The sequence below is a fragment of the Balearica regulorum genome, chromosome Z, assembly GCF_011004875.1.
Source record: "Balearica regulorum gibbericeps isolate bBalReg1 chromosome Z, bBalReg1.pri, whole genome shotgun sequence".
NCBI lineage: Eukaryota > Metazoa > Chordata > Aves > Gruiformes > Gruidae > Balearica > Balearica regulorum.
Genome location: NC_046220.1, coordinates 10,107,034 through 10,124,021, shown reverse-complemented (window position 1 = coordinate 10,124,021; position 16,988 = coordinate 10,107,034). Strand labels below are relative to the sequence as shown.

Genomic DNA, 16,988 nt, shown 5'->3' with positions numbered 1-16,988 from the left:
AGTTTGCTGGTATCAGTGCAAACCAGTCTTGAGTATCTTTCAAAGGTCCTGGTGATAGGGAGAGGTTCTTGAGGACTGTAAGAAAAGAAACGTCACTCCTGTCTTCAAGAAAGGAAAGAAGGATGATCCAGGCAACTACAGGCTGGTCAGCCTCCCCTCAGTCCTTGGTAAGGCAATGGAACAACTAATCCTGGAAACCATTTCTAAACACATTAAGGACAAGAAAGTGATTGGGAGTATTCGGCATGAATGTGCCGTTGTGGCAAAGAAGGCCAACAACCTCCTGGGTTGCATCAGGAGGATCATTGCCAGCAGGTCAGCAGAGATCATCCTTCCCCTCTGCTCATTACTGGTGAGATACATCTGTAGAGCTATGGTGGGCTCCCCAGTGCAAGAGAGACTCATTTCTATGGTATCCAGTGAAAGGATGAGAAGCAGTGGGCACGAACTGAAACAGGAACTTGCATTTAACAGAGCAAAAAGCTGTCTTTTTTTACGGGTGATTGAACACCAGATGGTGCAGACAGGTTGTGGCATCTTTGTCCTTGAAGATATCTAAAACCCAACTGGTTGTGGACTTGGGCATCCTGCTTTAGCTGACCCTGCTTTGAGCCAGAGGGTTGGGCTAGGTGGTCTCCAGAGGTGCATGCCAACCCCAGCAATTGACGAACTACAGATGACAGCCTGGCACCTTGTTCAAACGTTGTGGTAGCTTGTGGCTCCATGTAATTGTTCTTTCATTCACCAGATGTCCTTGATGCTGATATAACTAGGATAACTTGGGTTATAAGGGGAGCTGTATTTCAGTTTTACAGGTGGGGAAACTGAGGCACAGAGTGACTTGTCTACAGTGATTCCTTTGACTAGGTTTAAGAACTCAGCATCTGCATATGAAGTCTTTTATCCTGACTTTTGCTTCAGTCTGAGATATGACTGTCTCAGATTTGTGTGAGAAAACCTGGATGCATTTCAGTGGCAGCTAGTTGAATACTCACATCTTCTCTTCTTTGTAAGTCTTTTCTTTCTTTAATGGCCTTGAACTATCAACAGATTTTTTCATAGCTTTAGAGAGTAGTTTTTTCTTAGAACTAAACATTTATCAAGTTATAGCTCCATTGCACTGGCACAATATTTAAAAATATACTTTAGTAATAAATAAATGCAGTCATCTGTAAAGCTGCTGTCTCTGAAGCACAATTACTCAGCCTTTTCCTTTCTTCTTTTCCTCAGCAGATAGCAGAATAGGAATATTAAAGCATTAGTCATTTAAAAATGTGATAAAGTGTTTTCATGTATATGGGAAAAGGAGGGGGGATTAAATAGAAGCTTAAAATGTGTTAGAGTGCCATGCCTCTGTAGGAAAGAGAGGAGAATATTAGAGAGACTGCTGCAAAAAATAATTAATAATAAATTAAGAACTAGGCAGCAGGGCGAAGAATTTAAAATTGTCATTTGTTGTAATTGATGAAACTCTCAGAGCTTCATTTATGAAGGGAAGGAACAGTCCAGGCACACATGAGTAAGCACTCTCTGACTGCAAGGAGACTAGAGATCTGAACGCCTATCAAAATGTTCCTAACAGAACAGTAGTTTGAGCACAGCAAAAGAACAATAAAATGTGTTCCTTTTTGGTATGTGTCCAGGTGGCTTGTGGAGTTACCACCAGTCTGGTGGAGGGAGAGCCCCTGCTGCAAATAGACAGCTGTGGCAAAGGGTCTGACTGCAGCCTCTTGTCTCTGCATTTACTGCTGGGGAATTATTTGCCCATTTCTAACCCCAAACACCTACCCAGAGCACTTCCATAGTTAATGAAGCTTTCAGAGAAAGGGCCAGCTGTTAACACCTTTCAAAATCAATGGCAACATGACCATTTGTTTCAAAGGCAGCAGAAGGGGGCCCAAGAATGTACAGTGTCTAGGTGTTTGGCTTCTCTGAGGCTTTACATTTACCATTGGATTTTCTGGTTTGAGAAGTATTGTAGGACAATAGTTCTGTTCAGTCTAAGAACAAAGTAGAAGTTGTTGCTGCTCTTCAAAACCTCACAGCTCTCCAACTTGCCAGTCTACCTGCAATGTTCACTAAAACAAAAATGTGGGTGTATGTACTGATTTGCTTTGGAGTTAGGCTTCCTTTCTACTCATATTTGCATTGCTGAAAGTGGCATCTTTTAAAAACCTCACAGGATTGGTTTCTGATTGAGATTCTCTCCTAGCAGGCAGATTGATGACCAGAAAAAAACAAAAGAGATGAAAGTATGGGCAAAAATGTCTGAGGAGAGAGCAGATTTGGAAAGTATTCTCAGTGTGAGGAAGGTGAGAGGATGGGCTCTCTGACGAGCTGCTCTTCCTAACCACGCAGAGTTACTCTATGACTTTATTGTAAGGTGTCCCTCCCTGGAGAGGTGCTTCCCTGAACCTGCAAGGCAGGGATGCTGGGGAGTGGAAAACAGCTTGCCTTTCTTTTGGCCAGATATGATCCCAGCAGCTTTTAGATCTGTCAGCCTGATGGGGAGCTTTTTTGTAGCTTCTTTGGTCTTCCTGGAAGAGTAATGTGTGGATGAGGCAATGGCCTGTGGGCCCCATGGCAGCTGCCTGAAAGAAAGTAGCTCCTTTCTTCCAAGTAACAGGCTGGGAATGACCTTCAGAAAAAGAAAGATGCACGGAGGACAAGAATAAGCGACTATTCATTGGGAGTGGAGTATGCACTGCTATGTAGAAGGCTATTCTGCTGTAGCACACTTAGGCATTTGTCTAGATGTCAGGGTGGGCAAAAGTCGCCTTTTGACTATGTTTTCCCTTGGACTTTCCTCAAATGTTTTGCTAAAAATGTCACCCAATCCATCATTAACATTTAAGTTTATGGTCTGAAAACAAGCACAGGGAAAGTAAGGATTGTGTTTTGGTGTGGTTTGGTTTTCACTTTTTTCAGATCTTTGATCCTTTTGTATTTTGCTTTATCCTAGTTCTACTTTTTGGCTGATTGTCCCACTGTCAGTCCCTTCAATTTTTAGAAAGATGCTTGCTTTTCTACTTACAAGGACACATCAGAAATCAAAATATACCTCTGCACCTGTGAACAGCTTTGCTTAAAGATGCCACAAGAAGATGCCACATTGAAGACCAATCATGAAAAGTATACTGAAAAGATATATTAGTCTGTTGTGCCAGAATCCTGTGTCTTGTCAGGATCTGTTGCTTCTTGTCATTTGAGGAACAGATTTTCCTGACAGCTTCTATATAAGTGAAAATAGTCGTTAGAGTAAAATGCCTTTAGAGTGCATGACAGATTTAACAGCTTTTATGAGCCATTTGTACAGTGAAATACCATCAGTCAGTGAACCATTGTCAGGGTTGTACGGCAACTTGGAAGTTGTTTTAGCCAAGGGCGGCATTTCAACTTTCCAGGGCAGTCCTTGGATTGGACACTTCTGAAGCACACAGCCTTATGCACATAAAACGTGTGTGCGCACCAGTGAAATCAGCATTTTGCATGGAATGACTGTGGTACTTTAAAACTAAACAAGGTGCACTTTTGTGTTCTGCTTGCTGAAATTAGGCAGATAGTAAATTATGACAAGGTTTTATAATATTTCTAATGCACTAGATTATTTGTGTCAGTGTAGTCCAGGTTAAGAACTGCTGTCAAAAAGAATCAAACTCAAAAAAGCCCTTTCATAGAAGGACACATCTTGTTTCAAGTTAGAAGGACAAAATTCAACACCAAATTCTTATTAAACTTTTTTGAGTTGTTCTGAGTTTTACAAGACTTTTATTTTATTGTTATATTGCAATATTGAAGTATTCCAACAAGTTTCATGAATTCAGATCTTTCTGAGGCTGGAACAGACCATTAGGGAGATCCAGAGTGATTTAAAAAAATCACCTGTTCTTGTCATTGGAGGTTATTCTTGGTGCTGGTACATGGCTGGACACTAAAAAGTTCAGTGATGCTCTCTTCATTGTAAAATGCTGATGCTGCAGATGCCTTGATGGGGAGAGAGGAGAGGGAAGGGGAAGGGAAAGAGGAAGGGGAAGGGAAGGGGAAGCCCTTGATTTCTTCTAATTTAATATCAGAGTAGTCAAAATATATCTATGCTCTGCTTCTGTTGCTAAAAAAAGTCATTCAGAACAGATGCCATTTTAATGCAGCCTTTTTCTCCTAAGAAAATTACTTACTCTCTGTCATAGTTTGTTGATCATTTTAAGGTGTTAAGTGCTGGAAGCAGCAGTTTCCTGGCTGTGTGCCATTTGGAACTGGATAGAGCATTAATACCACCTGTTGAAGGGCCTCATGGGACCTACTTGAGGGAAGATACATACTATATTTGGGGCTTGGAGGTTTTAATAACATTTGGTAATAGTGATAACATTCTTCATGTACCAAAAAAGTGTATTAAAAAAACTTGATACATTCTCCCTATTGACAGATGGAAGTTTAATTCTGTTCTCCGCTTGCTTGTATAAACCTCATCCTGAAATTTATCAGGGAGACTATCAGACCCAAAATTACTCCACGTTTTTGAAGTCTTAAAGGAACATTATAGTATAAGCATCAAGTTTTACTGAGTGAGGAATCTTAGTTTTCACACACAGAAGATAGCTGCCAATTTCACAGGAAGTTCAGAAGGCCTTTATTATTAGCTTTTTGAAGAACACCTTTTGTTTTACTGTTGCCTAACTGATTGTTGCCATAACAAAGGCAGCAGTCTGCACGTACCTGAGGAAAATATATTAAGTGAACTAGAGGATGTGTATTTGAGAGACAGAAAAAGTGTGGGACATACCATGATGTCCCAGATACTGGAGCCAAAGCTAGAGGGTCTGGACCTGAAAGCAAGACCTAAGTCATTTTAGAGAGTGGTTTGCTGCTGTAGCAGACAAACAGCTTAATGATCCACATTCTCAATGGTGCTTAAAGTCCCAATGTTACTGTGTATTTAAAACTATTCTTCATTTTTCTTAAGAATTCCACACCTGCAGTCATGTAATGATATGCAATCTCAACTTTAGTTTAAAAATATTAATTAAATTTCCAGCCTTTTATTGTGGAGAAAAAAATTTACAGTGCTAGCCCAAGGAATGTAATTCCTGTCAAAATGTTAAATTAATGGCTCTTTATGCTACACATAAGGACAAACTGTGGATCACTGTAAATGACACACAGATTTTAATGCAGGAAGATCAGGCCAGGCTGAGTAACTTTTATGTTAACAGTGAACAAAGTAAAAACAAGATCACGGTGTGCCAGGAGTAAGGATCAACCCTGAATAAAAGACCAAGGAGCAGTCAACGCACCAGTTGTGTCTTCCAGTTATCTCTTCTCTTCATCTGTCTTTGACCCCGTCAGTCACCAGCTCACTGCTAGATTGCCTTTCTGACAGAGGAGCTTTGAGAATTGTCTTAAATAAGGTTTAAAAAAAAAAGTGTATTCTTGCTGTTGTTTGTTAGTGTAGGAAAACTAACACAAGATAAAATCGTATTGACGTTAACACCTAGATTCATTCTTCGTAATGGATAATTTAAATTGTCGGTGTGGTTGCTTTTCCCTTATAGTCAGTGGAGGGTGAAATGGGCACTTTGAGGGAAAAATGGTGCTATTTAAAAATTGCCTCCTGGAAATACCTGTCTTCTCCAGGTCAGTAGCTCCTGTCAGAGTGCAACTGTAGGGAAGTGAGGTGTTGTCAGTCATTTCCTCAAATGTGCATGATCTGATGTCAGAGAGCAACTGATTCTCGTGACCAAATATCCTCCATGAGTTTTAAACCCACCTATTCTTCCTGCTGGAGATAATCCCCTTTGAAATTGCTGGCTGCAAATTTACTGATCATAAAATCAGCCTCTCCTCTTTTAAACTACATAAATCAGGGACAAAGACTTCTTTTTTAAAGTCAGGATGAAGCCCGCAATAGGTTATTAAACAAATTGCTACTGTCAGCAAATGGCCTGGAATTCCAGATCTACTTTAAAAAATGAGATGATCTTGTGAAAAATGTAGGGGAGAAACCAAGCATATTAAAACCATAAAACACTACAGGCTCTGCATGGTTGTGTGGTAGTTTGGCATTTGGAATTTAATGTTGCATTAATGCCCCCTGCTGATAAGCCTTCAAAAGTCTACTTTGGATCAAGCTCAGTATTTAATAGTACTGTACATCAATACTTTGCTTAAATTAAAAAAAAAAAAAAATCCAACTATATCTCATCATAACTATTGTAATCTGAAATAAATCACATTTCTTTCAAGTCTTCTCCATAACAAGGCTTGTGCTGTCACAAAAGCAGTAACAAAAAAGTTCTTGTAAAATTGTCACATATGAATACTTTTGACTGTTTGTTTACTAAAAAGGGACAAAATGATATGGCATGACTGCGTAGGAACCAAATCTTAAAGGAGAGAAGGAATCTTTAAAATTTTTTAAAGAAAGCAGATTATTATAATGAAATATAGCTTGTCAAAATAGTGAAATTGCAAGAAGTTGGACAGATGTATTGCTATTCAGGGTTATACTAGAGGGAGCTAAATGATAGGCCTTTTCACAACATTTATTATCTATTTTATACCTAAAGAAAAGATATCATGAGTATTGATTTTTGTAGAGACTGTCTTGCGTATGGCAACACAGGTATTACCTGATTCCATGAGAGAGCTGGGGATTCATTTCCTACCTCTTTAAGCCATGGGTGAAATGCTTTTCCTTTGCTGGTAATGATTAAAAGGCATGACTGTGTTTTTTCCAGTTTCCAACACCTGTGCTGCTGAATTTTTCCTCTTTGTCCATTCATCTCCCTGCCTCTCTGAGGTGTATAAAATCTTGCGCAATTGTCCACATCGTTGGCTGACCACCTAAAGCTTGCAGGGACATCCACCCCCGTGTGTCGTTCCCTCTGAAGAGAGTGAGGAGACCTGTGTTGTCCCTTTCAAGCATCAAAGAGGAGTGAGGTTAGCCTTTCCCAGGCAGAGCTCAGGTAAAGAGGCTGTCCCAGGCAGCCCAGGCTCATCAGCGATGAATGCAGTGAGAGCAGGGTCAAGCTGTTACAAGACGGAGTATTGCACCACACAGCCCTGGGTGAAAGCTGCGCAGGGGTGGGGCAGAGGCACTGCTGGTGCCCTCCTGTCCTCCCTATGTGCAGGGTCCCAGGCAAAGGTCAGGCATTCTGCAGGGAAACTGGTACCTGCCCATGCCAGCTCTGCTCCCAGTCATCAATAGTTCACACAGATACTGCCTTATGAATGCAGAGACCGTTGCAGCTCATAGCCATGTGGGCATTTCATACAGCAGCATCGTGCATATGGTACACTTTTACACACACGTCATTGTCATGGTTTAACCCCAGCTGGCAACTGAGCACTCTGCAGCCACTCGCTCGCCCCAGCCAATAGGATTGGGGAGAGAATCGGAAGAGTGAAAAATGAGAAAACTCATGGGTTGAGGTAAAGACAGTTTAATAGGTAAAGCAAAAGCTGTGCATGCGAGCAAAGCAAAACAGGGAATTCATTCACCATGTCCCATGGGCGGGCAGGCGTTCAGCTATCTCCAGGAAAGCAGGGCTTCATCATGCGTAATGGTGACTTGGGAAGACAAACGCCATTGCTTCGGACATCACCCCCCTCCTGCCTCTTCCCCCAGCCCTGTATAGGCTGAGCATGACATCACATGGCATGGGATATCCCTGTGGTCAGTTGGGGTCAGCTGTCCCGGCTGTGTCCCCTCCCAACTCCTTGTGCACCCCCAGCCCACTCGCTGGTGGGGTGGTGTGAGGAGCAGAAAAGGCCTTGGCTCTGTGTGAGCACTGATCAGCAGGAACGGAAACATCCCTGTGTTACCAACACTGTTGTCAGCACAAATCCAAAACACAGCCCTGTACCAGCTACTATGAAGACAATTAACTCTGTCCCAGCTGAAACCAGGTCAGTCGTAATATTGAAATGTTAATAGAGAAGATGTGTGGGAAAAGGCCGGCAAATTTTGTAGCATGAAAGCACTGATTTTTATCAGTGAGAGGAGACTGCAGAGCACTGTTCAATGGTGTCGCAGCCTTACCATGAAAACAGAACTAGGAATGCTGCCTGACCTCTAACTTCTGTGCATCTGTTACACAATCTGATGCATATCATGCATCAGCCTGTGGTTTAAATGGCTACAAAACAGATGGAAGTGCAGACCTTGAGTTACATAGATGTCTACAGCTTCTTGTACTCAAGTCATTAACATGAGGAATTAAGAGGAAGGCAGGACCAGTTGGACAGTACGTGCTTTACACTTAGCTGGACATACGAGCAAAGAGGGCAGTCAATCAGGCCTACAACATACATGCTTTCCTTTGGTGGCTCTTAAACAGGCAAGTTAGCGTCACCGTTACCAGCATCCTAGGGATATGAAGATGGTCTTCCTCCCATCTGCTTACAGGTCCAAAAAGAATGGAGGAGGCAGAAACAAAAGCTATTCCAAGCAAATCCATCTCTAATGGAAAACCAAAATAATAGTGGATGTCATATGCAGCTTAGGTTTTTATGTTTATATGGAGCATTAGCAACTTTAAAAAGACAGATACCAGGAGAAAAATGTCTTTTTAATTAATAGCAGTATCAGAGGATTATAGCTTCTAATGAACCCCTGCAACAGGAGTTTAGAAATCCACCAGCTCTGCATCAGTTTTGTAACAAACACTGCTTCCAACAAACTGGACCCAGAATCTCCTTTTTTTTCCTATTCTACTTGGGTATCAGAGCAAATGCAAAGATATTTGTCTCTGATGCTTTGGCCTTGGTTCATTTTTATACTCAGACCTTGGCTATATAAAAACTATTACACTGTTATAATACACAGCACAGCGTGTGGGTAGGCGTCCCTCCTCCCTTCAAGCTGACAGTTTCAGCGTGTGGGTTGGGTCACAGAAAGTAGGCTTAAATTTATTACATCATTGGTAAAGTGTAAGGATCTACAAATTAAAAGGTTGAAAACCATTGCTTTAAACTGAGAGAGATGGAGCAGTTTGTAGAGTGGCTTGTGTTGCACGTGATAATCAAGGTGCCTCATACAGTTATTTATTTGATTTTCTACATATGAAAAAGCTGTACTGGTTGCAGCATTGTTATGCCTTTATGTCTCTGCTGCTATTAGGAGGACTGTACTGCTTTAACTACACGGCCAGAGCTGGAGAAATCTGGCTTCTTTATATGGAGGAGCTCTTAGGTAATGTTAAGTTTCTGTAGTGTAGCACATAGAAATTCTTCAAGGACTATTACATAAAAAAGAAGCTGAAACAGTTTTTAACCAGGTATCAGTATTTTTAGAGGCCATGCTACTATCATAATACTTCTTGTCCTGAAACAAGTGCCTTAGGAAGATGTAAAGTCCTCTTTTGTCTGAGAGTGTATTCTTCAGCCTTATAAACTACACCTAGTCCCAACTTAATTACTGAAATGGTAACTGAATGGTAGTTCTTAAAATGGACTTGTAAGAAGCTCTGCAGAGACCGCTCTGATTTCTACACAGCCCCAGCTTCAAAAGCCTGTGTGTGCTAATAACCCCTCTCTGCCTCCAAGCTGCTCTCCAGCTTGTGTCACCACGCTGACTGGACTTAAAAACTCCCGTAACTAAACCACGTCCTGTGGCATGCCCTAGGAACAGACCATGACTTCCGTGCGCCACAGTTGCTTAGGGAAACTTCAGAATCAGGTTGCAAAGAAGTCAGTTGTATCAGGTGAGGGAGAGAAAACACTTCAGAAGATGGACAGCTTAGAAAGATCTTTGTTTTTTGTATTTATTCTGACGGTGTAAAATACGTGATTATTCAGCATAATGAAACTATTCACTTGGAATTATTTTACCATTAAGTGGAAGTCCAATATAGGTTATTTTTCTCACTGTCTCCAGGTGAAGTATTTGTTCATTACACATTCGTCTAGCTGTTTGGTTTTTTTTATATATTTTCATAAGAAGTAGATTATTTTCTGCATCCAATCCCTTGGCAACCTAAAAGATTATGCAGTCAGCCAGATCCTTACCATCCATTAACAACATTAATTCACTGCAGTCAGAGACTGTAAGAGCCTTTACTGCCTGATACGCTCTTCCTTTTTCTACAGACCTGGATATGCTACAGAAGTATGAAGGTGAAAACTTCTAGGGCATGTCACTTGTGATAAAGTAGTACAGAACAGATGTACAGATGTACAAACTGCTGTAGAAACTGAAATTTTTGTTGATCCCTGAAGAATTCACACTGCTAACTCCCATTAATGGTAACGGAAGATATGTACCTCAGTGTAAAAATAGGCCTTTTAGCTACTAGCACATCTGGATCAGATGGACTTCTAATTAATCGTTGTCTCCATCTTCTTTGTTATTTGTAATAGGCTTGTCTGAGGGGGTGTTTAATGTTTTCCTTACTACCTGACCACTACACAATGTGAAAATGTAGACCCTTCTTAAGAAGTTAAAGTTGGGTTTTCAACATAGGCAGTTTCTGGAGGCCTGAAAAAAATTCCAGAGACATACTGTGAAAAACTTGTTAAAGTAATCCTTTTAAGTAAAATTATCATGTAGTGATGCAAAATGAGTATTTTCCAGGAGTCTGTAATTCTTCTGCCAGTATTTGAAGAAAGTTTGATTATTTAAGAAAACAAAATTTAATTAATGAGATGTTTTCTTTCTCTATTTATGTCAGGTACAAACACTAGAAGTAAGAAATCTGTATCAGGTTAAGGATGATTTAATAAGTGGATATCTGCTGGCCACAAATAAATACAGACACCACTTACAAAAAAATTCTTGATCCCTGAACCAGCATGAGTGTCTGAGGCCTCACCCTGCTCAGGATACTTCAGGTAACAGCCTCAGTAATTTTTAATAGAGGCTTGATCTGCTTTTAGAAAGGTAGAAAGAAGAAGCAGTCCATGTGATTTCTTCCGATTTGCTGTTACTCTCTCTTCTGCAGTGGTGAGACTAGAGTTCCCATCTCCAAGGAAAACCAGCCTGGCTTCCTTCACAGAGGAAGACCCAGACCCATCCCTGGGCAAAACAGTCTATATTACTATTTCTAAATATTATCTAGTAGAGAGCAAAGACATCTTAACAGTTCCTTGCAGCAGTAACTTAGGAGTCCTATACGTACCTAACCTGTCTGTTCTCATGACACATATACGCTGTTAGATGCTCCAGTGTGTCTGTTCCAAGAGTCATGCTCTCATCACCTAGTTCAAAAAAACGCCAAAATTTTTAAGGCTTTGCATAACAATTGATCACTATAGTTTATTCAGAGGGGGAGGTGGAAATCTGATAAAAATAGGTGGAACTGTGAGCCACAGCATGTGTGTCGAGAGTTGAAAACACTCATGCAGGTTTGTGGTGCTCTACTCATGAAATTGTGACAGTTTCAGTTCATGAACTTAAACCCAGCTTGCTGGAAACAAATGAACTGAGCAAGGGTATCAATAGCTATCTCACTGACTATCCACTAAGGAACGCTTCATGCAAAATACTGGTTTGGTTTCTTTTAGAAGGAATAAAAGTGTAGTCTTTAATTTTTTCGTTTGTGTGCAAGGACAATTTTCCAATTATCAGTCATGCACATTAAAGTCACTGTAAGATGTATTATCAGTAGCATGTGGGAAGGCTGATAAGGTGAAACAATTTACCTATTTATGTATAAATACCAGCAGTACTTGGAGGTTTACAAGTTCATTTATATGGATTTGCATTATGAGTTATATGAGTGACAAAACACACAGCAAAAGGAGATTTTTGCAGTGGCCGTATGCCTGTCTTACAGGACATAGAATTTATATGTCTAGAGAGCACATGAGAAATTTTTACAGCCTCTTCCTTTTCTCCCTCAATTTCTTGCTCCTCTATTGAGAACTCTGGGGAGATCTTCAGTACAGGCTGATCAAAAACTCTGCCTCCCACTGTGTCTACTGTCTTTTAACATTAATATCTCCTTTTTTACAGCTTTATGTCCCTTTCCAAGTCGAGCTGGCCTCTTGCTTTCTTGTTTGTAAAACAGGGGCCTCTTTTCTGTGGGTAAAAGTAAAAAAAAAAAAAAAAAAAAAATTCTCATTGTTGTTAAGGGAACTGGGAAGTGCTTTGCACTGAATGAAGAGAGTGTATGCAGTCTGGGACTTCAGTCCCACTATCTGGAATTGTAATAATTTTGTTTTTGATGTGCAGTGGTCTGTGAGTTATGCTGTCAGAGTATTAAGGTGAAGGGGAGAACTTCTGGATGTACCCCAGTAGCCCTGGTATTAGTGCAACTGAATTGTACTGCTTACTTTGAATATTCTCTTTCTTTATCCTCAGGACACAATCTTACACTAATTCCTGATTAGCATCTGCACCAAACAATTACCAATTGCCCAGAGAAGATTGCAAAACTTGCTTCATACTTCTTGGACATTTAAGAAGGTGATTTTTTTATTGCAGAGAACTCCCACAATTTAAAGAGGAGTAAGAGTGTGCAGTATTAGGAAGATCTGCAAGGACAGAATCAGTGTGGGCTTGTATAGCAGTGCAGAGTTTAATGGTGCGGGGAGAGGCAGGTGTTAAGCGCTACAGAATTAATTCATTTAAATGGCTGGCTTTCAGGAAAAAAACATACACTAGTTGTTTGAGTCCAGCCTGTCAAGCTTGATCTAAAATCAAGGAGGAGTTTTTAAATGGGGCTGAATCAAACACATAATGTGTTTCCTTAACACTATCATGAATGAGCTTCTGCAGAATCAGGACCTAAGCATGTATCATTGAGTTTTTTTCATGTGCAGATTATGGACTAATCCAGAAAAATCTGGTCTAGAAGAAAAGTAAATCTTGGCTGTGCCACAGGCTCTAGTGTGACCTAAGGGCAGTTATTTTATCTCCTCTGCTTTGTCCCCTCCCTGTAAAATGGTGATAAGAGCATTTTCTTATCTTACAGTGGAGTAGTGATGATAAATATTAAGGATTATGACATGGTTAAATGCTGTGGTAATGGAGGCCATTAAGCACCTTAGACACTTCTATTCATTGGCTGCTTTTCTAAAGTGAATTATTGAGCATTTTTAATTTTTCCCAAGTAAACTCAAGGAAATGAGTTGATAAGGATAAATAAACCCTGCAAAATGTCACTGTTAAACTGCATTGTGTTTTCTGAATTGTGTAACTGGGTGTTTTTATCTTTAAGTCAGCCTACCTGCTCTTCTTCACTGCTGCCTTCAATGACTGTAAACCTGAAAATAGGGAGAAAAGGCAAAGTTGTTATCTGCTACTATGGCTACAAAAATCAGGGATTTCTACATTTGTACATTTCTCATTTTAGGTCCTAGCTTTAGAAATCAAAAAAGGTTAGGAGACTGAAGTTAAGGCATCTGTGACCAGTAAATCAAAACAAATGTTTGGGAATTTTTACGGTACCTGTCAAGGGAAATTAAACACACATTTATGATTAAATATTAAAAAACAAACAAACAATGCATTGAGCAGCGTTCTACTGCCATAAGCAGTTCTACAGGGAGTCTACAAAGATGCATCAGGAGCCGATTCCTTGCGTACACTTGCACCAGCACTGATCCCGAGGGCGGTTGCATGGGTGACCTCAGCCCTGGCCCAGCTCTGAACTGGGGCCCCTGAGCGCTCCCATTCCAACACAGCTACAAAACAATGCTGCAGCTGTTTCTTATCTCATCACCAAGGGAAACTTCAGTCCCTTGCAGGGAGTCCTTCTGTCACTGGCACCCCTGCTTCCAGCCACTTTGTCCCCTTGTTGCAGTTGGGTCTTTGTGCCCACCATGCCAGATCATTCTTTGGTCACAAATTACCACTGCTGAGCAGTTGCAGTTAGAATTTCCCCTGCACAAACGACCGAACTGTCACTCATGCCACAATAAATACATACAAAATAGTTACCAAGGGGAAGGGAAGGGAAAAAGAAAATAAGTTCTCCATGTTTCTGTTTGCATTTTGCTGAGAAGCCGCTTAGGGCGGTGAATACTTAACATGAGTTACAGGAACATGCCACACAGATGTGGTCAGGTCTTCACTGACTGTATAAGCAGCAAAAATTTTGCTTACGTTGATGGTAATAGCTGGAGTATCACTTCTGTACCTCACATCATCCTTTGTCTCCATGGGACTGTGGTCTCAGATTGTGGTCTGTTGATGTGGAGGTCTAATTTCTTCCCTGAGATGGTGGGCATCAGCAACGGGATCTGATCTTTTCACAATTCAGATCTCTTTTTGCAGATGATATGTTTTTTCTTTCTCAAAAGAACAAAACACAGAAGCTGACGTGTAACCAGGTTTGGGTTCATTATTGAGGTATCTGTGGTGTTGCAGGTCAGTATTGACATGTCGGACTAGAGCTGCATTTTATGTGCAGGAAGGGTTTTCATGCAGCACTGAGGCAGCATTTCGCACAGGGAAGATCAAAGTGAGTTGTGCAACCACTGGCTAGAGAGCACATTTCGGATAAGTGAAATTTTCCTCCTGTATCAAAAGACCACATTTTTTGAAAAGTGTTTTTTTCCATATGACACCTAAAGAAGGTCTTAAGTTCAGTACCTGCTTTCTCCCTTTCCCAGTAACAGGGGAAAAACTAGCTCTCTATATTGTACCATTTCCTGTTCTCTCCCCTGTGTATGCTGGCTGAGGCTGGCAACCTAAAGTATGTCTGGAGGTTTGTTTGGGATCGGAAGGGTGGGTCAGATTGCTCCTGACAGCCCTGGCCGTATGAGGTGCTGGAACTGAGCTTAAATACCTCTATATCCAGGCATACTGTAATTCTGAATGTATTTATCTAGGCATGTCAGGTAGAGTACTGATAGTGTTATTGCCTTCCTCTGATGATAATTTATAACACTGAGCTGCCCAAGGTTGATCAGGAAATCTAGCTGCTCAAGGAGTTAAATTCAGGTCTTCTAAGTCCTTAATTATAGGACTGTGTTTGTTTATAGGGAATCCCACTGACTCATCCAGGATGGTGTAAAGGTCTCTGGGGAATACACAAATAATAATATCTTGCTTTATGTTTGTTAAAAAAAAAAATTCCTTTGGGGCAGGTATGGGGTCTTGAAAACATCAGGATAAGCAAAGAAAGTTGAAAAAAGTAAGTACTTTTTCAGCTACACATCTAAGAAATTGAATACTCTAGCAGTTCCATCTAAAGCTGATAGGACAAGGGGTAATGGCTTTAAAATGAAAGAGGGTAGATTTAGATTGGACATGAGGAAGAAATTCTTTACAGTGAGGGTGGTGAGGCCCTGGCACAGGTTGCCCAGAGAAGCTGTGGATGCCCCATCCCTGGCATTGTTCAAGGCCAGGTTGGATGGGGCTTTGGGCAATGTGGTCTAGTGGAGGGTGTCCCTGCCCATGGCAGGGGGCTTGGAACTAGATGGTCTTCAAGGTCCCTTCCAACCCAGAGCATTCTATGATTCTATGATTCTGTGATACTTTCATCAGTGATTTCTCTGATTTCATGTTTTTTTTCTAATTTTAGTCCAACACCCACTCAAATATATGATAACTTTAATGGCTGTCTTGTGTGTCAGAGCATATGTGCAAGATTAGGCCAAAGTAATGCATGCATGGCTTATAAGTGTATCTTTGAGACAGAGTTGCCAAAATTATTTTTTAAAGGTCTATTCTTAGAATAATCTCACAGCAACACAGTTTTGATGCAGAAATCTTGAAGGCAAACTACTAAAAATAAGCCACTTTGGAGTTTGTTATTTCACTTTATTATTATTAATAATAATAATAATTATTATTTCTTTACTGTTAGAGTGGTGAGGCACTAGCACAGGTTGCCCAGAGAAGCTGTGGCTGCCCCCTCCCTGGCAGTGTTCAAGGCCAGGTTGGATGGGGCTTTGGGCAACGTGGGCTAGTGGAGGGTGTCCCTGCCCATGGCAGGGGGGTTGGAACTAGATGGGCTTTGAGGTCCCTTCCAACCCAAACCATTCTGTGATTCTATGATTCTATGATTATTATTATTATCTATGGTGTGGCAAGATAATATATATCTTATATATATGATAACTCTTGTAATAGTGGCAGGAGGCACTAGTCTCTCTATAAAGTATTCTGAATCAGATCCTGTAATTGTCATAATTTCCAAATCAATATTGCTATTTTTGTAAATTATGAGGATTGTGATGTGAGATTTCCTTTGTGGTCTGGCAGAGAGGGAACAAGAAAGATGAATTGGTATATCCACTTAATTTCATGAGGTGAAATTACTGACAACCTTCATGAGATTGTTTTGAGATGAGTTGTGAAAGCAGCGCAGGAAGCTGACACAGACAATGACAATAGCCCATGCATAGTAACTGTGTATATGTACAAAAAAAGTTGATAGCTGAGGATTTCCAATCAATCCATTTAGCCAGCAATAAACTACCACAAAAAGAGAGAAGAAAGGGTCCTTGCAGTTTATATAAGTAAAGATGAAGTTCCAAACTCAAGCCAGAGTCTTTTTCAAAAGCAGTTGTGATGGCGTGGGGCATAGTAGCCCCAACCAGTTGTCTGGGGAGTCAGGATTTCTGAGTAAACTTCTAAAGCTTTACTCATAAGCAGCAGCTGCAAGGAAAGGTGAGTGGCAGGAAGCAGATTTCCCTCTGGATGAGTCTTCATCTGGGACACAGAGAGCTGTTCTGGATTGGCACATTCCCCAGCGTAGCCTTACAGCTGCAGCAGGGAAGCATTTTGGCTTTACGTTCCTTTATCCTTTGTAATAATACTTTCCATCTCCCTACTGCTGTGCGCAGGTTTTAGCTTGTCAGTGTTGGCTCCTGCAGCACTGCCCCTCATCCTGCTGGCTTTCATTGATCGTTGCTGCCGTTGACACTCACATGCCCTTTGATAAAGTAGCTGTCAAAGCTCCCGTCCCTCTACCAGCCGCGTTAGGGACCCACTCCTATCCCAGACGTTCATTGCCAAAACGTTTATGTAACAGATGTTGCAAAGCCAACGCACAGAAACACACACACACACTCACACACCATTATTGCAAAGGCTG

General features: G+C 41.0%; 1 protein-coding gene across 2 annotated transcripts in view; it reads left to right on the top strand.

Moving 5' to 3' along the window:
• PLPPR1 (phospholipid phosphatase related 1) overlaps positions 1–16,988 on the top strand; it is a 131,077-nt gene that overhangs the window by 80,254 nt on the left and 33,835 nt on the right. The window lies entirely within an intron of this gene.